Raw genomic sequence first — 27,820 nt, forward strand, 5'->3', positions numbered from 1 at the left:
CAAATAGAATTGGCAATCCTACAGTGTTCGCAAGCGCCTAGCGTAGCTTCTCCGACGATTAGGCCTGCGGTTATAGAATTCGGGACCTATTGCCACCCTTCGTAGCAGGCGAGGACATGGCGAAGTATCTCGTCAAGTTTGAACACGTCTGTGAGCGAAATGCTTCAGAGTGGTCTCTTTGGGCGCGGAACCTCTTAGCTCTTCTTCCCGGCGAAGTGTCCGACGCGATAACTTTCTTGTCGAGGGAAGCGTTTGAGCGCTTTGACGAAGTTAATGAAGTGCTCTTGAGACGTTATAAGTTGTCACCCGAGGCTTTCAGGCAAGGGTTCCAGTATGCTAAAAAGGGGAATGATTCACACGTTGACTTCGTGTTTCGTCTTAAAGCCGACCTAATTGAATGGCTCAAGGGCGAAGGTGTTTATGACGATCGCGATAAAGTGGTGGAATGCACTGCATTGGAACAATTCTACCGCTGCATCGAGGAGGATGTCAAGCTTTGGCTCCAGGACAAACTTGGTGAAGTACAGCTAAACAGGGCAGCAGAGTTAGCTGAGGAGTATTATACTCGCCGAAAGTTGCATAGCAGGGCAGTGCGCGTTGAAAAGGATGAAAGGAAAGAGGGTTTTTCGAAGAAACCTGATCGACGGAAGCCGCGAATCTGCTATAACTGCAAAAAGGGAGGGCACATCGCGATAAACTGTAAGCAAAAGTTTGCTTTTGCAACAATCCGAGAATCAGAAAAGAACATGCGGTTGTTGGAGCCGTATCTCCAAGAAGTTAGTGTGAATGGGAAAACATGTCGAGCACTTAGAGACTCAGCGGCAACCATGGACGTTGTCCATCCTTCATTGGTGTCTCTGGATGACTTTACAGGAGAATGCGCGTGGATTAGGCAAGTCGCCGAGGGGCAGAGTGCTTGCTTACCAATCGTTACGGTTGTCACTAAAGGTCCGTTCGGTAAGCTTCGCACCGAAGCGGCTGTGTCTGCCGCGCTTTCCGATCGTTTTCCTTATCTTTTCTCTAACAACTCAGAGCAGCTTCTCAAAGAGCAGGGTAAATCGTTCTTTCCCAACTTAGCGTACATGGCCCTTACGCGATCGCAAGCACAGAAGCTTTCGCAGGTGCTTAATCTTGCTCAAGGCGGTGAACTCTCAAGTGACCTTGTCGGCGGGTCGACGGAACCCCAGAGAGAAAATTTTCCCCGTGAGTCATGTGAGCAGTCACTTGAGCGGCCCGTCGCCGAAGCGACCGGCGCGGTTTCCGTAGCAGGGGGAGACGACATGGCGCCATTCAGTCAGAGCGAAAGGGGTGCAACGCTCTCGCCTGTAGCGGAAAGTAGGAGTAAGCTGTCGAGGGTTGATCGAGAAACACTCATTCGAGAGCAGCGTGAGGACCTCTCGATTAAAGCGGTAGTGGAAAGCCACATGAAAGCTGCACAAGTGTTGTCGAAGGAGTGCTACGACAAATCGGCGAAGAAGCGTGCTTTTGAAATAGGAAGTCAGGTAATGCTGCTGCAGCCGTCCAAAAGGAACAAGCTTGAGGTTCATTGGGAAGGGCCCGCCAAAGTAAAATGGAAGCTTTCCGATACGAATTATGAAGTGAAATTAGGAAGGCGGCCGAACAAATTTTACCACAGTAACTTGATGAAACCATACGTTCAACGTCAAGCGGTCGTAAATCAGCTGTTGAATGCTTCAGAGGAAGAGGGAGCAGAACTTTTGAGTTCAAGTGATGTAATCGAAAGGGGATCGGAGGTAATCTTGGAGCAGTTGAACCTAAAGTCTAGGTCAAGTGAAGTCCAGAAGGAGCTGAGAAGGAATGTTCCTTTTTATGAGAAATCTGGACTCCCCTATTGTAGTTATACAGATGTGCAACGTCGCAAGTATGAGCAGCTGTTGGTACCGCATAGGTATCGTCGCCTAAAGTGGCCGGTTACTGAGATGGAGCGTGATTCTCCAACAGCGCAACTTTGACGTTCGCTAAAAAAGGAAAGAAAAGCTAAACGCTAATGCAGACGCATTGAGCCGTGCGTTTAGTTAGTACCTTCTCCACTTTTCGGTTTCTCGCTGGCAATTCTGGGCAAAATTTTCTCCTCATCATGACCTTAGCAGAGCGCTCTCGTCCCAAATGAGCTCAAGGAGCCAACTTTATGTTCTATTCTATTTCGTTAAGTTATTGTACGTGTAAAAATTCGAGTTGTCATTTTAAGAGTCTTGTGTCCCACATGTGCATCTTGATGTAGAGGGAACGAAATTTCGATAGACACGTATCTAGGTATATGTTGTACTATGCTTTGTCTGGTGTTCTGTCGGGTGATTGAGGGCACTTGCTTGTGTCGTGTGTTGTCTATAGTCGAACCGTTCTTGGCAAGTTGCAGAACCATCGACAAGTGCTGAGACCAAAGATGGTCAAAAGAGACGAGCGAAGCTGGTCGACAAGTTGTGGCGATGAGCCAGTGGAGCTGGGATCCGTCCTCAAGGATGGGATGTGTTCCCGGAACAGAGTATGAAGCTGCATTCTCCCCATGGCCCTGGAGGCGAACCTGGAGGGACCTGGCGAACGAGCGCTCCTGACATCCGAGCCACGTGGAAGTAGCTCGTCTTTCCGGTGCATTGTCTGGCGGCGGGGGTGCTGTTATGCCTGCGAGTCCACAGCGAACGTCCATGCCTCTGAAAAAAAATTGGCAGCATATCCACGGAGTGAATGATGGAGATTGAGGCGAAGAATTCATCCGTCCATTCGTTCTTGCTTTCATCCGTCGATGCGTCCGTCAGTGTGACTGTCCATGCGTCCATCAGCCCGTCCGTGCGTGCATCTGTTCGTGCGTCCGTCCCTGCGTTCGTCCATGCAGCCACCCCTGCGTCCGTTCACGCGTCCATCCAAGCATCTGTCTATGTGTCTGTTCGTCCATCTATTCAACACTCCAAGTACCACCATCTCGCATCTTTTCATCATATATTCCCCATATAGAAGCATGGCCGTCCAGCGGACATTCCAAGGACTAAACGAGAGGTGGCACACGCACACATTCTTACGGCTTGCGCCTCGGGTCCACTTCCCACCTTTAACCACCTTGAGTTCATGGTATATACAGGTTCACTGCATTCATGGCACTGCGGCCGAACGCCCGCTGAACCTTTCGAAAACCAAGGAGGTTACGCCCAGCGAGTATGACGTAGCATACTTTTTCAGTCAGATAGTGCTCAATGTACATGCCAATGGCTGCTAATGGGAAATGAGAGGTGGAGAATTCGGCTTTTACTTTCTTACGGATTGCGCTTCGTATCTACTTCCCATTTTTAACAACCTCGACTTCATTCATGGTATATACAAGTTCATTGTATTCATGGCACGGCGGCTCAACGCTCGCTAAACACTTTCTAAAGCTAGGGAGGTTACACCCAGCGAGTATGACGTAGCAACCCTTTCTTGCCAGATAATGCTCAATGTACATGCCAATGGCTGCTAATGGTGATCGCAGCCTGCGCGTTAACTAAAAGCCGAATGCTCCTGTCTCTCATTCCCCATTAGCAGCCATTGACATGTACATTGAGCACTATTTTTTATTGTTCAACAACGCACAGAAGTCTCTCACCGGCACCACCTTGGAGGTCAAAATGTTATACTTGTTACATACTACGGGGGACGAACGGGTGCCGCTATAAGGAGCTTCGCCCCTAAAAGGCAACCTGTGTAAAGGCCAGCACGCGAGCCCGCCTGACGCGAACAACTCAACGGCTTCAACACGCGGCGGCGCCTCTCTGCTGCGCACGCACAGTGAATCACCTCAGCCAGCGAGCCCGTCGAGCAAGCAAACGGTGCCATCCTGTCTGGCGGGTCTGACGCAATGCGTGGCGGCGTCACTCGTCCTTGGGTGCAGCCACCTGCAGCGCAGCCTCTCCAGATTCGATGAGAATGACGCGGCCCAGCGGCAACCCAATTGGAGGATTCTGACCTCACGACCAGCGGCGCTTCTGGTTGGACATTTGGTTATTCAAAGAATCCACCCGGTGCATATAAAAGAAGCCCTGCGGCACGTCGCGAGCAGTACACATGTGCATCAGAGAGCAGACCTATGTGTTAGAGAGGAGAGCTCGGCTCTTCGGGTCTCTAAGCAGTCGGCCCCAGTGCCGAATTTGTAACGCCTCTGTATATATTCTGTAGATAAACCTTGTTTAACTCACCGTCGTTTGTCCGCTCGTCTGTCAGCTATGTGCAGAAGCAGTCGCGAGCTGAGAAACCTACGCTACCAAACGGCTGGTGACCTTCCCGGCGGAATTCGAAGCAGTGGCGCCTTCGGGACCGTGTTGGCGTCGCCGTCTTTCGAAACAGTGGTTGCAGCGATGAGATTCGTGGCGCCCTTCGTAACGTCGTCGGAGGCGCACTTCGCAACACTATCTATCTATCTATCTATCTATCTATCTATCTATCTATCTATCTATCTATCTATCTATCTATCTATCTATCTATCTATCTATCTATCTAGTCGCCTACGACTTTTAGCTCTCCTGGCCAGTCCGATAATGCTATCGATATAAAAATTGGTATGACGTAACATGACTGTATGACAAGCATAAATGACTACTCATATCATGAAAATCAAGATATGCATGTCATGAATGCCATGATTTATATGTCATGGTCTTCCTGCTCTTGCGGTGGTTTCGCTCACATGGCATGTTGCAAAACTGGTATGGTCTGACAAGACTGCATGGCAAACACAAGCTACAGACCCTAACGTGAGAATTATGACGTGCACGTCATGTAACAACAAGACTACATGCCACACTCGTGACGCACTCGCGGCCGTTTCACTATTGTTTCGCATAGCCCAAATTTGGTATTACGGGACGGGAATAGATGACAAAGGTATGTGACTGGTGCGAACAATGATAACCATCAGGTGCGTGTCATGTTACGACATGACTACACGCCACGCTAATGATGCGCTCATGGCCGGTTCGCTAGCTTCACATATACCAAGTTTAGGATTACGGGACGTCAATGGATCACGAAGGTATGTGACTGGTGCAAAACATTATAGTAGTGGGATGCATGTCATGTAACAACATGACATCATCCTACGCTTATTATTCACTCGTGGCCGTTTCGCTAGCTTGACATTTAAGGAATTGGATGTTACGTGATGCGAATGGACAACATAGGTAAATGACACGTCCAAACAGGATAGTCATGACATGTGTGTCATGTAACAACATGCCTGCATGCTACACTCATATTGCGCTCGCGGCCGTTTTGCCTTCTTAACATATACCAAATTTGGTACGACGTTACGTGGATGGTTGACGAAGGTATCTGACTAGTGCATACATAATAATCATGAGATGCGTGTCATGCAAGAACATGACTACATGCCACATTCAAGGCGTGGATACAGTCCGACGTGACCCGATGCGCGGGAGCGCCGGCGTTCATTTCGTTGCGTCACGCCAGTGATGCCATGTGGTGCCGATGTGGCGCCCACCACGCCGTGTTGCTTTGACGCATGCGCGTTTGAGCGTGCCCGACGTACCTCTGTCCCGAAGAGAGGCAGACGCGGTGTTGTCCGGGTAACGACGTCGGCGCGAAATGTAGCATGTCGAATTTCGCACCGGTTGCCAGGGGGCCGCGCCGACGGACGCTGGTCGCGCCGCGCCTGGCGTCAGACTATAGTGCTCGCGTTTTGCTAGCGTAGCGTCACTGCGTCGAGCGAGCGGGCGCGTCAACGTTCCGTCGGAGTATATTGGGTCCTGCATGATGTGCTCGTTGCCGTTTCGCTAGCTTCACATATACCAAGTTTAATATTACGGGACTTGATTGGACGATGAAGGTATGTGACTGGTGCAAACAGGATAATCATGAAATGTGTGTCTTGTAACAACATGACTACGTGCCACGCTGATAATGCGCTCGCGGCTATTTCACTTGCTCCACTTATACCCAACTGGGTATCACGTGACATGAATGGACGATGACACGTCCAAACAGCACAATGATGACATTCATGTCATATAAAACATGACTACATGCTATGCTCATAGCGTACTCGCGGCCGTTTGTCTAGTTCTACATGTAATAAATTTGATATTACGTGACAATAATAGTCGACGAAGCCAAATGGCACGTTCAAACCTGAGAATAATGACATGCGTCATCTGAAACTTGACTGCATGCTACGCTCATAGCACGCTCGCGGCCGTTTCGCTAGCTCCACATATACCAAATTTGGTATCAGGTGACGTGAGTACATGGCGAAGCTAAATTAGACGTCTTAACATGATAATCATGACATAAAAGTTGTGTACGGCATAATTTACATCGGCCACGTAACGTTGTGCTGATGTTAAAGTGACATATCAAGCTACCTCATTTGTGCTTCGCATACCATCGAGTCCCACTGTACGTGCGATCTGCCAATTTTTGTTTTATAAAAGGCAACTACATACAACCAGTCTAATTCGCGGGATGTATTAGCTTTTCTATGAATATAGCCTCAAATAGGCCACCAATCTTACAAATGTGTGTGTGTGTATTTTGTCTATTTGACCACGATGAGATGGTCTATGGTTGCAGTGTTTCCCATTCCGCACTGGATACCTAAAAGCATGGAACTTGTTTTCCCGCATTCTTAGTACGTACTAACAGTAACTGAAATAGTGGACTCACTCGCAGAATCAAATTTCAGGCTCTTGAAAGCTCACTCTGCCTATAGCTTTTTTCAGTCAATTGTGCATCACTGCTGTAGAGGAAAAATGCCAGCGCCACCTGTGCTAGGCTTGTGCATAAGTTGAAGAGTTCCAGGTGGTGAAAGTTTTTGCAGACTTCCACTACGGTGTCTCTCGTAATAATGCTCTCGCTTTTGAACGAAAAACTAAACAGCTATTAATATTAGTTGTCTCGACCTTCCATCATGCTATGAGGATCGGATCATTATCGAATACTTTTCTCTCAACCGCTTATGCTGTTGCGGATTTCGTTTATATTGTATAGTGAAATATTTTGTTTTCCTACAGATGAGAAAGTGGGTGTGTCACAGTGTGAAACTATTGTACAGAAGGTGTTCTTGATCTCATAAACTGGAATGCTGATAATTGACATTCCAGGGAGAACTACAACTCTTTTTTTATGTCTGAGAACAGCAGAAGTCTGAAACAGAAACGTTTACACCCGCTGACATTAAGTGTGCCGCGACCCCAATCTCAAAAATCTTGCTTTCATCAAACAAACTTACATCTATGTTTATCCATTTAGGCCTGAAATTAAAGTACACGACGTTGTTGAAATAAAATAAACGAGGCTGTTCATCCCTTAGAAGCTTAATTCGTAATATTATAAATAAGATAACAAGGAATCTTTAGAAAGTTGTACTAATAGAAACGGGTAATTTCTTAAACTCCATTTTACACAAAGGTTCATTGTTAAGATTCTTACTTCCTCTTTCCGAGCAAAATAACTGTAACAGTAGCAACAACTACTCATAAACGTAACAAAGAACCACATGAATCAATTAGTGACGACTTATTTTGTGCGGGGAGCCGTAGTCGCTTGCTCGCGCGTTTCAAGCGACTGAAAAGCCAATCGACGTCACCTTGTCCTCCTCGTCGCTCTATTTTAATTCAGCGATCTGAGGAAATAATGTCTGAGGGACAAAGAAATCGTTTTTAAATAGAGCGATCTCAGTTATGGAGTACGCACTTATCATGAACCAGCCGCGCATGAACCTTTACTCTTCAGCGTCCTCGTTGAGAATGAATTCTCCACGGCTTTCAGTGACATTGTTGCTTTTGAGATGACAAACATCAAGTGATCTTCACCTTCATTCTCCAAGTTGCAAAGTTCTTTCTTTTTTTTCTTCGTTGTCTCGTACTTATACGCCGATTACCGGACCGCCCTTCGCAACTCGCAAAGAGAAACAGCAATGTAAGCGAGAAACAGCACAATGTTATGACGGACTGTTCTGGTAAACGCATATTCATATACATTCTGCGGATTTATGAAGGACACGATGCCTTCGCCATGACTGCAGCTGATTTGGTTATCCTTCGCACATTCTTAGACATCGGTGCAGCTTTCACAGGGCGTAGCGGGCACGAAGATAATACGGCTGCACCTCCAAGCGCTATGACAATCGGGAAATATGGCATATCGGAGCAACTGTAACTTCTTCGACGTAAAGCCCAATGCAACGCCGCCTGTTTGCTTAGACGTAATTTTACCGAGAAGTCACGCAAAAATGCACGAATAGCTCGTAAGAGGGTAGTGATGCAAAGCCACAAATTAAACCATTTGCAGAGCACTTCAGTGGGGCCGGCCTGTCGTACGGTGTCGTAGGCTGTGGCAGCGCCTCCTCTGTAATATAGAAAGCAAGGAAGGAATAGAGAAAAAAAGGAAGAGAATAGAAACAAAGAGAAATAAACAGAAAAAACACAGGAACTGCAAAAGAAAAAAAACGAAATAGAGGAGAAAAAAAAAAGCGAAGACCGAAGAGAAACAAGCAAGGCTGCCCCGCCCCGCGCTTCCCTGAAGTTTCGCGCTCGAAGTGCGATCTGGCTTAATTTCGTTTTTTATTTTTGTAAAAGTTTACCAACTTGAGAAATTGCTTAATGATAAGCATCGATAGTAGTATTCCTCTTAAGCGGTCACGCATTGTAATTTAAGTTGATGTCTATTGCTATTGCAATGTTTAAAATCGAACAAGTTTCGGGTTATACTACGAAAAAGATCCTGAAATGTCTTCGCTACAGAGCGTCTGTGCCTTCATAAATCATCAAGTGGCTATTACACTTTATGGTTACTTCTTGACGTCAAAATCACCGCATAGGTGGAATAAAAAGACACTGATTACAAAATTATGCAGCTTTACGCCTTTCCTCCCTCACTTAGGTGGTAACTATGCGGATAATAAAATTACCTTTCACAATGACGGTAAATTACCTTTCACAATGATTTATAATAATTATTGCATAATCGAAACACTGAAACAAAACATAGATAACAGAGAAAAATAGCCACAAGTCAAGTATTATTAACCTACGTCGTTCACAACCTCTCTCTACGTCCTTATTTTTTAAAGAGTCAAAATAAAGTCGGCTGATTCATTCTTCGCATATTGCAATAACTGTAGTGAACTCGCAGAAGACCGGTGAGACATATATGTACTAAGAACGAGTTTAGAGGTTTACGCATAGAAACTTTTTGGCTGCTGTTGTAGTTGTTTCTGTTCTGTGCTTATTGTTCCTTTTTCCTTTGCTCTAAAGGATAGCTTACGTGACGTGCTTCTATACCGGGTCATAAAAGACTGCTCGTGTTAAGTTCACTGTTTGCTAACTCAGCCTCATTAAATTAAAAATCTGAGACACCTGCGATGCTTCTAACGCTCCACTCAATTTTGTGGTCCAATGCTGTGCTTGGCCTTGCTCTAGTGCTCTTTGAAAGATGACGCTGCGCCGGCAAGAGATCCACGTGAGAGAGACTCTTCTGACTTATGTTCGAAAGCATAGCGTGCTTGACAGAACAGCTGGCTTGAGTCGCCACATATATTCGATGGTGATTGCGATTGCACACGCAAGAAAAATTGCGAACTCGTTCTGGGAAATCGCGCAAGGTGGGAGAAAGGCTGAGAAAGTGAAATTGACTACCACATCTCTGTAGCCCGAGGCCACGAGGAAATTCATTCGGATTTCGCAGAAACAGAGTTTCTTTTTAGTAAAAAAAAAATTCGTCCTGATCCGCGAATCGAAGCTGTAGGACGGAGCTTGCAGATCAAATTTTAAGATAGTAATAACATAGTAAATCGAACATTGCAGGTTAGTCTGTTCTCATGGCCTCTTGAAGGCCTTTTCTGTTCTGTTCCGCTTCCTGCTGCTGCTGGGTGCACTTTGTGAGCGAACTTTGAAGTGTATGTGTGCTAGGTATAATGAGTGACATATGTCCTTCATGCGAAGGCAAGATTCATGGCTTCTGTGTTCAGAATACAAATGTAGTTATCATATTGGCTCATGTTTGACGGTTACTGACAACGCCTACAAAAAGAAATCTGCGGCTGCCAAAAAATCTTGGACATGCGTAGCGTGCAAAGTGCCGACGCGTGTTGCACAGACCGCGGAAGTGCAGAACGGAGCAGTGGAAAAGAAGTTTGCTTCAGAGCTGGCGGAAATTCATCACAAACTTACTGAACTACTGGGCATCAAAGTAAAGGTCGACGCCTTGTTGGAAATAAAAATAACTGTCGATAAAATTGAAGAATCGATGGAAGTTATGTGCAGTAAGTACGATGAAGTTCTTGCACAGATGGCAAAACAATCGGCAGAAATGTCAGATCTCAGAAAGCGGGTTATGAGGCTTGAAGCACAAGATAAACAAAAAGATGTGGAAAAACTTCAGCAGGAGTTGAACGAGTTAGACCAGTAAAACAGGCGTCTCAACCTCAAAGTGAATGGGTTAAGTTATCACGAAAACGAAAACCTATTGGCGAAGCTCAACCAACTGGCAACTGATCTAAAGCTTCCACAACTTTCTGAGTCTGACATCGAAGCCGCCCACAGAGTACCGTCAAGAAATGAAAGAACTCGAGACAAGCCCAATACTGTGATAGTTCGATTTGCATCTCGCAAAACGAAAGAAAAATGGCTTGAAAAGAAAGGGGAACTGAAGAAAGCAAAGTCAGCTATATGATTCAGTGAAAACCTAATGGCATACAACAAGAACCTCTTCTGGCAAATGAAAGTTAAAGCACTTGAAAACAATTACAATTTTGCATGGCACAAGAACGGCAAACTTTTCGTGCGCCGAAGCCCGAATGATAGGTTGATTAGAATCGCAACTGCGCAAGACCTTGAAAAACTACGATGAATTGAAAGATAGCTGACCACAAGAGATGACTGCTTTTTATTCGCAAACATGGCAACCAACTACTATGACGCCGAGGCCTTCCAAAAAGTTGCTTCACTGCACAAAAAACAGTTATCACTGATTCATCTTAATGCACAAAGCCTTCAAAATAAAAAAGAATCTGTTGACTTCCTTCTGAACAACTTGAATCGCCGGTTTGACTTCTTAGCTTTCACCGAAACGTGGTCTATTGATAACCGTGATAACATACAGTTTACGAACTACAGTTGTGCATCAATCTGTAGGGAAAACAAACGTGGGGATGGTGTGTCGATTTATGTTCACGAGAGCGTGAAATGCAATATTGTCAAAGAATACACTGTAATTGATTGATTGATATGTGGGGTTTAACGTCCCAAAACCACTTTATGATTATGAGAGACGCCGTAGTGGAGGGCTCCGGAAATTTAGACCACCTGGGGTTCTTTAACGTGCACCCAAATCTGAGCACACGGGCCTACAACATTTCCGCCTCCATCGGAAATGCAGCCGCCGCAGCCGGGATTCGAACCCGCGCCCTGCGGGTCAGCAGCCGAGTACCTTAGCCACTAGACCACCGCGGCGGGGCTACACTGTAATATCGACGTATTTTGAATCTGTCATGGTAAAATGTCAATGCCTTTTAGTAGCTGCTCTATATAGGCCCCCTTCAGGCGCGATGACTAATTTCCTAGATTTCATATATGAAATGCTTGAGTACTGTGAAGAAAGTGGCGCACGGGCAATTATTACCGGAGATTTTAACATAGATATGCTGTCCTCAAGTTGCAACAAGCAAAACTTTCTTGACCAAATGCTTTCTTTTGGTTATGAAAATACAATTTATGTAGCCACCAGGATTACACAATTAACTGAAACTGCATTAGATTTATGCTTCGCGAACTGTAAAAATGAGGTATGCGCAGGGGTTTTGACAGCCGGAGTCAGCGATCATTTTCCAATTTTTGCATTTTTTACCTGGTCAATAAAACAACGAAGTCTAGTAAATCCTACGCATTATCGAAAAATTAACCAAGAAAATATCAAGGTTTTCCAAAACGTTATCGCACGAGAGAGCTGGAATGGTGTTTACAATAACGCTGACCCTGTGAGCGCCTACGACATATTTATAACAAAGATAACAGAGCTTTACGATCTAGCCTTTCCTTTCGTGGCATACAAAAAACCCAAGAAGGCAAGAAAACCACGGATTGATGCTGCACTTCTAAAAAGGATGAAAGCAAGAGATAAGTTATTCACTGAATTCATAAAATCTAAACGCCTACAGTACTTGATGGAGTTTAAGCAGGTCACAAATAAATTAGCGTCTGATATTAAAAAGGCCCGAATAAACTACTACGAAAATAAGTTTGCGAATATACTCAATGATCAAAAAGCTATTTGGAACACTATCAACGATCTTTTGCAACACAAGAATACGAAGACCATTTCTGAGGTTCAAATAGAGGGCAGATCTTATTCCGGTACTCAACTTGCCCATATGTTCAACGACAGTTTCTTGAGATCAGGAGCTTCCGATACTTCAGTTGGTGCCGTCCAGTCTTATAAATCGTATATTACAGCATGCATCCCGGAATCCATTTTCCTAAATCCCACAGATGAATCGGAAGTAGCCTTGCTGATAAAGAATTTAAACAACAATTCTGCTGCTGGCTTTGACGGTTTAAAGGCTGAACCCTTGAAAGCAGTTTCAGAGAATATTAGCACACCTTTTTCCCATATCTGCAATCTTATCTTGAACACTGGAACGCTCCCGGACAAACTAAAAGTAGCTAAAGTGTCTGTTATCCACAAAGGTGGTGATGAAAATGACATGGGTAATTACAAGCCCATTTCTGTTTTGCCCATATTTTCCAAAATCATAGAACGTGTGATATATGTACGATTTGCAAATTTCTGTAGCTCAAAAAAAGTAATTACAGAACATCAGTATGGATTTCAGAAGAATAAGTTTACTGAAAAAACCCTACTATCTATTAAAGATAAAATAATCGATAATTTTGAACAAAAACGCCTCACAATCGGAATATTTCTTGACTTTAAGGAAGCGTTTGATTCTATTAAGCATGAAATTCTTCTACAAAAGATTACCGAATACGGAATAAGAGGCTCGTCTCTTAATTTAATAAGAAGTTAGTTAGCGGTTCCAATATACTAATATGAAACACTCAAAGTCTGAAATGGGCAAGATAAATTATGGCGTCCCACAGGGCTCCATACTTGGGCCACTTCTATTTCTATTATATATAAACGATATCGTAAACGTACCTCTAACAGCAGATATTATATTATACGCAGACGACACTAATGTATTTTTTCCGGTCAGGATATCTCTAATATAGAAAAACAAGCTAACCTTTGGCTTAACAATTTGTCTCCATGGTTTAAAATAAATCAGTTAGAACTAAATATCAAGAAAACAAAGTACATTATTTTTCACCCTCGAAACCATTCCATTCTCCGTAATACGCAGCTGTCATTCAGAGGAGTTTCGATTGAGCGAGTTCAGACTCAAAAGTTCTTAGGCGTCATTTTTCACGAAACGTTGAACTGGTCTAGTCACATAGATAAACTACATACCCAGGTATCACGATCCATTGGTGTGATTGGAAAAATTAGGTGCTTTCTACCCCTTTGGGTGACAAAGCAACTTTACTACGCTTTAGTTTATTCCCGCATACAATACTGCCTGTTAATCTGGGGCTCGACAACAAAAACAAATAAAATTGGGATTCACCGACTGCAAAAAAGAATGCTACGTATAATCGAGAATGTTCCGCGTCGAACGCCTTCTGCTCCTCTTTTCCTTAAGCATGGAATCCTAACATTTGAAAATATCTTTCATAAAAAGCTAGCGACAGTCATTTACGATCAAAGCAAATCAAACGCAGTTAAATTTCATGATGCCTACTCCCGGAAACTACCAACGTATAACTTTAGAAGAACCACCTATTACAGTGAGAGGACTCGGACCAACTACGGTAGACAAAAGCTAGCGCACCTTATTCCTTCGTTTTTAAACTCAAATACCATGGCCACCACCATAGTGAATAAAAGTTAATCCCCAGCAATTTTCAAAAAGATACACGCTTATCTACTCATGCTTCAAACGTGATATGTCTTTTTTGTGTGTTAATGAAGTGCAACTCGTGTAGCTTTGCTGAAACGCACTGTAAATTTTTCACTTCCTCACAACTGTTCACAACTACGTTTTTGTTTTTATAGGATTTTAAAGGGCTTTTATGTGTAAAGAGTGCATTTATAGATGTGTAATTATTTCTTATCTTTTCCACGCTCTACGTCTACACTTTGTATATTTCACTGTATTGAATCTATGTATTTATGCTCTAGACACACATGCTGAGTGTTGTGCATTATTGTGGTCTGGGCGGGGATCGGTGCATTGTCAGGCATTCAGTTGCCTTTTCACCACCCCTTTCCATTCAACCACTGGATAAGTGATGTATGTTTAAAACTATGATGATGAATAAACTTCAAACTTCAAACGTTATTTAACCTTTAGAGAATGCGTGCATAGGGACCCAAAATGACAATATAATCATTTCGTAGTTGCGTTTCTTACGATATGTAAAGTGCCTTTGTCATGTGCAGCAACTGCGCAGTCTAATAAATTGTTATAGCTAAAGATGGTAATCATGGAGCAGGTTTGTGATACGAGAGAGAGATGCTCAATTTGAGGGAGGCTAAGAAGCCGGCCTGTGGGCCTGTGAGAAAGTTGTGGCCTGCTTTGTACTCTGCCCATGGAAGGAATGAAATAGAAAACTAAGCCTATTGGGGAAATACGATAGAAGCGATGCGTACGCACATAACCATCGAAGTGGTTACGTTAGGATCTAAAGCGTAGCTCAGTGCTCTTCAAATATTTCATAACAGTGCTTGCGGTTCTTGATAATCTTAAAAAGCACATCCTGTTCCAGTAGCCATCATCAACAGTTGCGGTGAATCTAAAAGCAATGACAGTCACAGGACAGGTCCATAGTATTTCAGAAAGATGACAGCATCTATAGTTGGGGCTGTACACTCGTTCGATATGGAGATGGTAGCGTCGAGAGAAGGAAATACAAAAGTGAATCCCGTGAAGCAAACCTGCTCGCATATAGTTGATTTTTTTTAGAAGATGACAAGAACTGACATAACTTATTTCGTGAAAGCTACTGTATAATATTGGTTTGATTAAGGTATGTAAAATTTTGAGCAACACTGTGATAAAGGTGTCAACAAATAGTTTACGTGGCCTCGCCTGCTTTTTTACATTGAAATGTTTAAACAAAGATAACCTCACTTGTGTTTCCGCTAGCCTGCCAAAGCAGAGTGAGAGTGTTTTACTTTTATGTATCTCAATCACTGCGCAACATAGAATACTTGCATGACTTGTACTGATCCCACAGTTTCAATAAGATGTCAGTACATCTTTGTCTGTATTATACAAAGGGCACAGTTAGTTGGCTATCTAAGTTTAGTACTTAAGAGCGTCACCAGTAAATATCACAACTAAACAAGATGAGGGCCCGAAGAAAAATAGTCGAGCACAGGACGGAACAGTGATTTTGAAACAAAGAGACATTAAAGAAATGTGTTAATGTTGCCTAATAGGACAGCCGTACACTTATATATGATTCCGGCTGAGACGGTGACAAAGGTAATGCATGTTCAAATGAATCTATACAGTGCCAGTGATTTTGTGACGACAACAGCGATTAAACTTTTTCCAATTATGGCAACCTCAACATCTGTCGCAAATAGAGGCGGGTGACGATGATATCAACATTTAGTTCGAGCATATGCCAATGTTGAAGCGGTGCATTCTATGTCCTCTACTTTTTCTGCTCCCCTCCCCCCCCGCTTCTCTTTTATACATGAAGACGGACTAGCGATGTGTGGAGGAGATAAAAAGCTTCACTTTTCCCTGCCTTCTTTTCTGTTAAGGCCTTTATCATAGATATCGCCCTTGAATATTGCGATGACGGGTTTCCATATCAATGACCATGTCATGAGACAGTTCCCAACAGCTCGACAGCCCATAATAGTGACATTCAAGATTCGTGAGGGCACGAGCATTGCGAGGGAGAAAAAGCGAGCCGCGGTATAAGGAGTCTGAACAAAGAAGCCATCGCATTTATCTTGACACCTCGGTACAGCAGGTCTACCCGGTACACCCAACTACAGCCGCAAGGAGCTTTCTGTCCTCTCACGAACCTGCCAGCGCGAACCGAGGAACAAGCCTGTCGCCGAGGGTTGGCGGCGTCGGGCGTTCGCACCTAATATTGATGACACGGCCTAGAGACGCTGGCTTTGGGAGTAAGAGATGGTAGAAAGCCTACGCGAGCTGACTTAATGAGGAGGAGAGATTTTCCCGCCTTCGCGAGAGAGTACTTTCTTCGTATGAACACAGAGGCGTGCCCGCCGCACTCTCGTAAATACGCCTCTGCGCTTCTCCAAACCCCGCGCTGCACTTTGCCCACACTGCCAGCTCATTTTCATCTTGAAGCGTCTTCGACACAGAACTTCAAACAAGTATTTATTCCTTTCGAACGGGGATATACCGGGTTGATGACGGTTCCCATTTTCGAGTCTAATCCATGCGCGCCATGCTTCCTTTCTCCATTTAGACGTGAACTTATTAGAAAAGTGACTGGCGAGTCTGTTTGTATGAAGACTACATTTCGCAGTTCTAATCTTCGTGTTTCGATCGTTATGCAACCAGCGTGCCGCACACACGTACACTCAAACTTGGTTTTAGTAACAACGCCATTTACTAATGCCTCTAGCCTGTGAAACGGCTACCAGCGAGTTATAAATCTGTATCTCTAAGCCCACAGCTTTATTCGTTACTCGTACCGCAAGTCAATGCGAAGTCGGAAACACGTCGTAGATGTCCTGTTCGGGTGACCACACTTACAGGGACTCTATTGCGAACGCATTCTTGATGACGCATTTGGCGCGTATACCTCTGACATTGTTGCATGCGGACGTCTTTCCAAAGTAAATAATGATAATGCTAAAGAGTAGCACAATGAGATCAAACAAAGAAAATAAACATAACACCAGAAATCAGGATATGATAAACTCTGTTTATGTTCCTAATTTATAATATATTAGATGCGGAGCATCTTATACTCGCGCCTTGTAGTGCGCCGTCCGCACCGCTTCTCGAACATTCGACAGCTGACGCGCGCGCATGCGCCGTCGCGCCGTCGCCCACTCTTCCACCATCTGTGCATCCCTTCCTCCTCTACGCACCGCGCGTGCTTCACTCCTCCACCATCTGTGCACCCTTCCTCCTCTACACACCGCGTTCGACATCTACAATTCTCCTGATTCTCCAGTGGACGCGCACGTGGCGTCGCGCTTCGAGAACATTCAACAGCTGACAGTGCATGCGCCGTCGAGCTGTATATATACTCAAGGTCGGCGCTCGCTCGCTCAGTTGCCGCTCGTCGGTTGGTTTGTACGGCGCGTCGACGTCCAAGGTCGCGGTGAAATGAATTCCAACGAATCCACAAACACAATGATCGACGTCCCTTCGACCAGCGCCGCCCTTTCGCATACGTGTGTACGTGTTCACTCATTTAACACCCCCTCCTACAACCACGTTAACCAATTTAGCCATCGACCCAAGTAAGTCGCAATTTAACACCCCATTTCACAACCACGTTAACCAACTTAGCCATCGACCCAAGTAAGTCGCACTTTAACACCCCGTTAACCAATTATATGCTCCGCATCCTCCTCAGTGTTCCCCCGAGGGAAGCTGCGGGCAATTTTTTTTTCAATCTTTTGTGGCTTGTGTTGTCTCATAAAATGTCATTGCGGTCGATTAGAAAATTATCACAATCATAAATACGTACATGCCACACAAATTCGATTAGTCCCACTGCACGCAACTTCCACAAAAGAGGAAGAAGGCAACAGGTAGGCCAACAAATGGTGTTACCATGGTGGTAATCATCGGAATGCGCAGGGTTCCCCTTCAGAGGAGAGGGGCGAAGGTTCTTTGGAGCAACGCCATCCCTGTGATTTCAATGTAATGGGCTGACTTTTCGTCCCGCTAGTATAGTCGGTTACAGCCTGAAAATAAAAACCACAGCATAGGCGCACAGTGAATGATGATGAGTGGGGCGAAGTTTTGGAGTGCTTTATGAACCGTGAATTCTCCGTCCGTCCGTTCATCTGTCTGTCTGTCTGTCTGTCTGTCTGTCTTCTCCGGACGGACAGTCCGTCCGTCCATCCATCCATCCATCTATTCATTCATCGATCCATTCATCCGTACATGCTGAGTGAGTCATAGAACTAGGTGTTCACGTACCAAGAGATACAAGCATGTACAGACCCACACCTTTTGGAGTTTCTGAAAAAAAAAATACCACCCGCATCTTCCCACGGAGGAAATACGAGTAAATGCGTCGAAGAGTGCGGAGGGGAGATATATAATTGGATATGGTTTGGGAATGCTTAGGTGTTATTTCGTCTTTATTATTATTGTTTATTGAATGGAGAACCGTTGCCTTCACCTTCAAGCGAACGCTGCCTGCGTCAGCCTTGCGAGGCGAGAGAGGGGAAGGTGAGATACAGTTTTGTGGGTGTATTTCTGATCCGGCGCGAGAGAGACGTGAGCATACTTGTCCTTCCACAATACGCGAGCATGCGGCATGCCACGCGAACATGCGTCATGACACGCGAGACGCAATCATGCCCAGTCAGGTGTACAATCACGGGGTGGACCGCGCCATCACCGACGCCTGAGCGCGACATCGTGCGACTAAAAAATTCTGCGCATTTAAATCAAAATACAAATAAGTTTTTTTGTGTGTCTGTGTCTGTGTGAAGCATCGAATGTACATGTTCTTTCCACGTCATCTGATATCCATGATCATGTAAATGAAGTCTGTTTTGTCTTCTTAGTTAGTGTATGTCTAAGAATAAAATGTTCTGCTGAAGTGCGATCGACGTCTGTAACCATAAATTTTTTTATCTAAACACGCGTCTATGTCGTTTTGGGTGCCTGTAATCGGGATAGCTTACTGCTCTCTCTATAGTTGAATACGAACTACTCGAAATCGTTAAAGGCTTGCTCTAAACACCCAACAGCGTTCGTGAAAACGCTCCGTGCCATAGAGAAAGTTTTGTCACGACGGCCTCATAAAGTGTGAGGCTCACGGGATGGTTTTACGCTCTCCAATAGTACCAAGTTCTCTAAATTATTAGCCACTTTTTCTAAACACAAACTTTTTTGAACACACGTTTTTTTTTCATTTATTGTACATAATGTAAATAAGCTTTTTATAAATAGCTGCAAATATTATTTTTAACCGAACTCTTTTGCGCTATCATCACGTTTTTATGACGGGATAGAACGACTTTCGGCTTTTGACTGCGTGCCATCTTCCTTCAAGCTGCTCTTTGTGTATTTAAGGGCCAGCTCAAGCAGTCATGTCTAACGATTTTTTCTCTGACCTGAACGTGTATTTTCTTGACGGTCGGCATGTCATGCTCACTTGAGATTTTAATTGTGTATTGGACACGCCAGCTGACGTGCTTGGTCATCGATGGGGTCGGTCTGACCAACGTTTTCTAGTAACGTTGGTTCTGACTCGAACGCGCGGGAGCTGCATCGTCTGGTCCAACGTTTTTCTTCGATAGATGCGCACAGACTACTACAATGTACAAGATCACAATGTGCGTGGACTTGGAGCATCTATGAACGTGCTCTGATAAAGCCTTAGGAACGTTTTTACTGGGTTTCTCATCTCTTTGTCTTTTGTCTCTTGCACGTCGAATATAGACTAACAATTGAATATACATGTCCTCACACTCTCGGTGTTCTTGCCTCTTTCCGCACAAAACAACTATAAATGCGTAAATTCAAAAATTTGATTAAGATAGACAACAAGATTAGATTAACCCTTCTTAGCATTAGCTGCAATTGAAACAGTATTACATGTTCTCAGCAAAACAAAGCGAGCGTAGCTAAAGAACGCTTGACAAACCATAAAAACGTTCTTTATACCAATGGTTCTGTCGTTGCTCGCGTTAGTAGCATTGTCACTCGTTTTTTTTTCCCTTCAAAAGCAAGCATGTGATCTAGTAAACACCAATTTATTAAACGAGCGCAGAATACTTATCATAAGCAATATATATTTCTTCAGCAGCTGAAGAATTGGCTCAGTAAAGAGAAAACATTTGCACGATAACTACTGCAAATGGCTCACAGTATGTGCGAAATGTTTTACGTCTTCAAAACTGTCCAAATGCCGCTCCACGTACAGCTCTAATTTCCAAAATTTTGTATCTTCATGAAGTACCTAAGCTTAGGACAACCGTATCCGCTTCGACTTAGTATCGTTTGGCCTGATGATTCTCGGTCTCGCACTATCGTGGGGCACTTTCGGGCCTCTTTTATTTTGCAGCAGTACGGCGCTATAAGGACGAGATGGCTGCCTTTACATCGACCACTAGCTATCAAGAAAGCAAAGAGCTGAACGACTCAGCCTTATTCCGTCGCTACTCTAGAGACAGTCGTCCCCGTGCCCGTATATTGTTCCTTCGGGTAGCATCATCCTATATAATCCCTTGTTTATCGACCCCATGCCGCTCTTTCTTCCAATCACCCTCTTTGTTCACGGTGTCGGTGACCCGTTTCTTTCTACTGTCTGTTTATTTTCTCGGCATTCATGCTTTTTGGTTGTTTTATTAGACACCATCATCTGACGTCGCAGGTTATACGCGTTTGTGGGTTTCTTGCTTCTTTGTACGTTTGCCTTTTGATTCCGAATGAATCACAGCGCCGTCTTCTAGTGGCTTTCAATAAGTCCCGGGTTTGCGAGGAGCTACTGTACATATACGTCCACTTCCGTTTGTTTCACATCTTTTCTTATGCTGTCTCATTGCACACTATTTATTGTCTATTAACAGAATTTCTTTTCTAGTTTCGAAAGTAACTCCTCCAAGCTTTTGTCTCTGTTTTCTCATTTCGTTGGCACTAACTAGCTATAACTAAGAACTAATTCTTTTTCAATCTCTTTTCGTTTGCTCTGCTGTATTTCACTTGCTCCTCGCCTGCCTTTTTCTTAATATCCTTTTTAGGCCGGTTCATTTTCGTCAACGGATAAGGTTAATGCAGAATGAGCGGAAGCGTTGTAAATGACGTGGGGCGTGTAGCTGCACAGTGAACAGCAACGCGTACAGACCAAACACGAAAGTTTCGAGAAGGGATCAGTAAACAGTAGAGTGACACTTCGCCTGAGACAGCTTCTGAAATTGTTACCACCGTACGTCCGTACGTGATGTACACCTTGGTCGAGGGACAGAGACAGAGTCCTAACCGTCATGGTTAACAAGAGACAGCCAGGTCCTGTTGTTCACAGTTACCCTCACGAGAGTTAGTCCGCCAGTTACTCGCCGGTATAGATAGTTGACCTTGAGCGAGGAGCTTGCAAGTGTTTAAGAATGGTGGTTAAGAATAATTAGTAGAACACAATACCTCTCGGGTAGCACAAATAATGGCGTAATAATCCACCATCATCCGTCTTTATTGTCCCTCTGATATAGTGGGATGAACAATTAGCCTTACGTAAAAAAACACCTGGACGAAAGTAAATGTAGGCAGGACAAACGAAATATCATAATAAATGAACAACTTTAAGTAAGCACTACAGCTAACTTAATTTTTTTTTGCTGTTGCTGATGGTGCTGCTGCTGCTGTTTTCCAAAGCTAGTTGCTGTATATCCTTCTTGTAACGAATTCCTTGGTTTGAATATGTGCTTGTATGGTTTGAATAACAATGTAAAGCATTAGAAAAGTTACTGATGAGCTCTCTTTTATTACCATTTTATGCTTCACTGAATTGTTCAGAGACTATTGTCCAACAAACTTTTACTCCCGTTGCAGTGTTACATGGGTACAACCAAGTACTACCTGTTTTTAATGCGTCTTACCTTAAGCTAATGAAAAATTTCGCTGATTGGCCTTGGTTTCTTAAGTACAGCAATTTGGGATGCGAAAACTTTACACATCAAAGTCAGAGCACCAGATCAGCCACTCATGTCCACGTGTCGGCTGCCACAAATGATGACCTAACATCCGGATTTCCTTGCCAAATTTTTTTCCTGAGTCACCATTGCGCATCATTTTCTTAAGTCATTTTGTATCGTAATGGGCAACGCGGGAGTTTACTACATGGTTTGGGATTGATACTGTCTTCCAGGAAATAAGCTTTTTTCCACGGCTTTCCGCTTGACGTAACTGTGGCATACAATTTTCAGTTGCCAAAAAAACGCCTAGAAACTGCAAACAGTAACGGTAGCGTTGGTAACCTCCCCTAGCTAGGATCAATTATAATGACGAACTTTGCTTAGTTACAAATATAGAAGAATATATAGCTTTATAAACGCTAATGAAAGCTTTATAAACGCTAATAACTTTACTATCTGAAGCGCATCGTGGTCTAAATGGCATATGTGCCTCGCTTTCTTATCTCAGCGCATCCTTTCCGTACCTTGCACTTCCCACATGCGCGCATCACTAGGTGAGTCATTTCTGCTATCCGAACGCTTTAGTATAGTAACTGCAGTTCATCTAAATTTTTCATGAAGACTACCACGTCAGAGCAGATCAGCCAGCAGCTACAAGAGGCAGTACAGGATTTAACCATTCATTCTCTGATTGAGTCTAGAACAATTGCGTCAATAAATTGCTTACGGCAAAATTCAGAAACGGTTTATGAAAGGTAGGAACATTTGGGGTTACTAAATATCTATTTATCTTCCTGCATTTCGAACACGTTTCTATGAGAACGTCATTCTAAGAACTTCAAGAAAGGTTAGGACAGAATTGCGCACAGCCTTAAACTCGGAACACCTTCTGAAAACGTTAATGATTGTATCTTACTTTATAAGCACCCGGAAGCACACCTTCGAGCCACGTGTCTGCGTTAAAGGTACACAATCGGAGAACACTCCTTGATGTGTACGCTTAGTAACTGTCATGTGGTATGTAGAAAAAGCGAGAATAGCGCATCGTCTTCACAAGTTTTTTGTGTTTCCTTTGGTAATGACAAAAGACAAACTCAACAGCATTATTTTAACGTATCGAAAATAAGTATGCCTGCTCTCCTGCACTTTATTGCCACGCAAGATGGCAGTACTTGTAAACAATTAAAGAGATAAAATACAACTGTTTTGCTGTACTGTCAGCGACGCCCGCTTAACTCACTCAATTATTGGGTTTCTCTGGTCAGGTGCTCTCGTTAAGGTCAGCATGAAGTAGTGGTGGAGTCACGCAATGTTTTTATAGAAATCTGTTCCCTGCTCCGATTTACGTACGCATAGATCGGTAAAGGCATAGATCGGTAAAGACTGACATATTCTTGAGATGCAGCTCTAACGTGAACCTATGGTCGATATATTTTCTAGTCCAAACAAAGACAAAGTAAGCCATGAAGCTGACATTTTTTATAATGGCGCTGCTAGTCTGAACTTTGGGTAATTTGGTTGATAATTGTTCCATACAAAATTTCCAAACTTTGTATGCACTACACTAGGTAACGTTCCAGGAAATATGTTTCAGAATGGGTGCCTGCTGATGTACTGTACAAAAACTGCTGCTCTAGTAGTCAGATTGTTGGATATCATGAATGACATCAATCATGTCAGGACATTAAAAAATTCGTCGATATATATTTTAAATTAGACTTCTTTTCCCACGCGTTTCTTGCTTCACTTGAAAGCCGATTGGTTTGGGAGAATAGATTTATTTTTGAGAAATAAGTGAATTGACATTGTTGAAGAGTATTCAGCCTTATTAAAATAAATAATGGCAAGTGTAAACCATGGTTTACCAAATCACTAAGCTTACTACACAACAGAAAAAAAACGACATTATGTTAGCGCTAAGTGCTTGCGTACGCAAGTAGGTTTGGACAAGTCTAAAGGAAGCCTGGAAGTTTACTGTTCGGCCATATCCTCAGCTAAACATAGGTACTTTACCCATGACTTACCATCACTTCGTGAATGTAGCCCGAAACAATTCTGGTGCGCCATGAGCCCCCATGAAGACCACGACAGCATTTCTTTACGTGACGATAACACTCTTCCCCAAGTTCTCAGTCCACCTCAAATTTCAATTTTAATTTTTATTCTTTATTCACAACGGAAATTTGTGCAAAACTTTGCGAAAAGCTGGCAATAAATATCACGATATACCAAGTATAGAAGTAGCCGTTGAAGCTGTCGCACACCTAATAAATAACCACAAGCTAACCGCATCCTGCGGCATTGATAACATTACTTCGAAAAACCTCGAAAACATGGTCGTAGCTTCTAGTTACATCCTGAAACACGTCCTGATACCATTGTTATACGTTGACATGCTACCCCTAAACTGGAAAATATTGAAAGTTATCGAAAGTTATACCAATATTTAAGTCAGGTAATAAACACACGGAAACACATTACCGTCCAATAACATTAACATTGGTCGGCTGCAAAATGCTAGAAGATATTAAAAAACCAAATGTTTGCAGCCACCTGCAAGCTAAAAAATTATTATTTACTAGTCAACAGAAATTCCAAAGGAATTTCTCATGCAAGACGCAATTATTCACATTGACGACTGATTTGCAGGCTGACATACACGAAGATATGTAGATTGATTGTGTTTTTCTCGATTGTGCTTTTTCTGACATTTGATCTCGTTGCCCATCACCATTTAATTTTGAAGTTATCAGCTCTCCAACTAGACTCTTTCACACAAACATGGACTCAGTATTTTTGTTGCAGTCTTCAACTATTCACAATACGTAATAATCATGCATCTCATCTTACTTACTTTGCCTCAGGCGTACCACAAAAAAGCGTTGTTGGGCCGTTACTATTTCAGATACATTGACGACCTACCGAGTAACATATTTTACACGTGCGCATGTTGGAAGATTGCTGAATTCTTTATTGTCCTAATAAAAGTAATGACGATCATCAAGTCCTCCAGAGAGACCTTGAAAATTGTTTTTCTATAATTTAACACTTAGCTAATTGAAGCTTAACGTTGCTAACGGTAAAATTATGAGTTTTACTCGCAGGCGTAGTACATCTACCATTTTGTACCATATAAACGCCACGAATCTCTTCCATGACACTCAATATTAATATCTTGATGTTTATTTACGTTCTACCCTTTCTTGGTCAGCTCGTATTGAATAAACTTGCGCCAAAGATTCAAGATCATTGGGCTACATACGTCAGACGTTACAACATTTTGCTCACTATATTCATAGACTAGCTTATCTAACATTTTTACAACCTCAGCGTGAGCACGCGACAATCATTTGGTCTCCTCATAAAAAAAATTCTAATCAAAATATTCGATTCTGCATAAAGTAGGGCTGCACGTTTCAATTGAGTTGTTGTGACTACAAAAAAAAAAAACATTACGCAGACTAAACTCGGCTTATCACTTTGTCCTATGCATAATTATCGGGATATCGCCCTGCTATCATTGTTTCAATAATACATAAATAACGTACCAACATCTGATTGATTGACTGATTGATTGATTGATATGTGGGTTTTAACGTCCCAAAACCACCATATGATTATGAGAGAGGCCGTAGTGGAGGACTCCGGAAATTTCGACCACGTGGGATTTTTTAACGTGCACCCAAATCTGAGCACACGGGCCTACAACATTTCTGCCTCCATCGGAAATGCAGCCGCCGCACCCGGGATTCGATAACGCGACCTGCGGGTCAGCAGCCGAGTACCCTAGCCACTAGACCACCGCGGCAGGGCAACGTACCGTCATCTATTTTGCAGCTTCAAACTCCCACATACAGGTCACAACGTTCCTTTAATCAGTTTATTTTCATATGCATTTAGAGAAAGACAAATTGATTTAGCTTTTCCACTCTTTCTAGAACCATTCGCTTTTGGAATGACCTTCCTGACACCATTGCTTGCAAAAATAACCAATAAAACATTAACTGTCTACTAAACACACATTGCCCCGCCGTGGTGGTCTAGTGGCTAAGGTACTCGACTCCTGACCCGCACGTCGCGGGATCGAATCCCGGCTGTGGCGGCTGCATTTCCGATGGAGGCGGAAATGTTGTAGGCCCGTGTGCTCAGGTTTGGGTGCACGTTAAAGAACCCCAGGTGGTCGAAATTTCCGGAGCCCTCCACTACGGCGTCTCTCCTAATCAAATAGTAGTTTTGGGATATTAAACCCCACAAATCAATCAATCAATCAAATGATAAACACACATTGTTGAAATAATGTTTTATATCACCACTATGTTAACCTTTTCTCTTTCCATATATTGTCATTTATGTTCAATTTCACACAACACATCTTTTTGGTTGTATTAGCCGTCTCATGTCGCGTCCGTTCAGTAATTAGCATACGTGTTTTATTGTGCCAAATTTCAGTGTTTAAATAATCTGTATTGATTCAAAGTGTATTTTTTCTGTGCTTACTTTTCTTGTATGGTGCATAATGAAATCATAGCACATAATGCGTTCCCACTTTTGTTACATTAACTTTTTTATATCGTTTTCTTCTGTTTTTCACCTTTTGTACACTATTATAAAATATTTCTTAAAATACCCTGTTTTCACAATGCCCTTAGGAGTCTGTAAAATATTTTACAGAAATAAATAAATAAATAAATAAATGATTGTGTTCAGGTATCTGCAAGCAGCGCACATTCTATACAAAAACAAAAATAATAGATGACACGTGTTTTTCTACAGACATGAAGGACAGCCTAGCGTGGTTTCTATTGAGATGCGAATGTCAACAAAAATCGATTCATTATTATTATCGTACGTTCACGAAATGCAAGAAAAGTGTATATTGCATCGTTTTATAAGCTCACAAACTGATCGTGACCCAACACGCTGAACATTTTATATTTATGTGAGTATAGAGCATTGCCCCAACTCCAGCTCGAAGGCGATTCGAAATACCATTACACGATCAAAGGAAAACGTAGCATACGCAATATCGACCATGTCGAACTAGACTAAAACGAGTGAGCTTCTTTATGCTACAGGTTATTGTTACTTCCATTTATCTCTGTGCATGAGTGGAGAAGCGGCAAGTAACAAGATGTTTTTTAAAGTTGAAACTTAACCGAAGAACTCAACGCAGAAGCACTCACTTGGAAAACATTTGAAGACTCTCTTGAAAAATGCTTCAGAATTCGGTTGCCACTTGCGAAATCTACAGATCGGTTAAGAATAGTGTCCTACGTTCGCTATACGTTTGCTACGTGCAATATACATTCCCCTCGTGTTTGCTGGTTGCGAATACTAAATCAACTGAAGTAGAGCGAGGAACTAGAACAGCCTGTAGGAGACGTGGAGTAATAAAGAGATGGCCTACTCGATGAAAATACACTTCTGCTGCGACTGTGTGTCTGTAGTAACACTGAGATAAAAAAGGATTATTCATTTTATTACTTATTTTATTATAAGAGAGGGCGAGGTGTAGTATTATATTTTCTATGAACGGTTGAGTGCTGCGAATCCAGAATGACAAGTTAGAAAAAAGAGAAAAAAAAAAGACTGGTTGGATAGGAGGTTTAAGGCTTTTAATATAAGGTATGTTTTTATTTTCTCTTTCGTTTTTGGCTTCAAAAGCCCGGACTTATTGTGAAAAATGCCTGCGTAAAGGATCTGTCATCCACAGGTTTTCACTATGGCAACGTGTTGACAGCCAAATGGTGCATAAGGCAATGGTCTCTCTATCTTGGTCTGTTTCGTTTCTCACATTATAAAATAAACGCAGAACACTGCTTTTCTTCGCATTTCTTCGCATTTCTTCGACTACCCTATGATGCCTTCTAAATATTTTGTTGGTGAAGCATTTTTTAACAAAGCGCTTTCTGTGCGTAAATTATTATTGGTATTTTTA

This window comes from Rhipicephalus microplus, chromosome 5 (assembly GCF_043290135.1).
Source record: "Rhipicephalus microplus isolate Deutch F79 chromosome 5, USDA_Rmic, whole genome shotgun sequence".
NCBI lineage: Eukaryota > Metazoa > Arthropoda > Arachnida > Ixodida > Ixodidae > Rhipicephalus > Rhipicephalus microplus.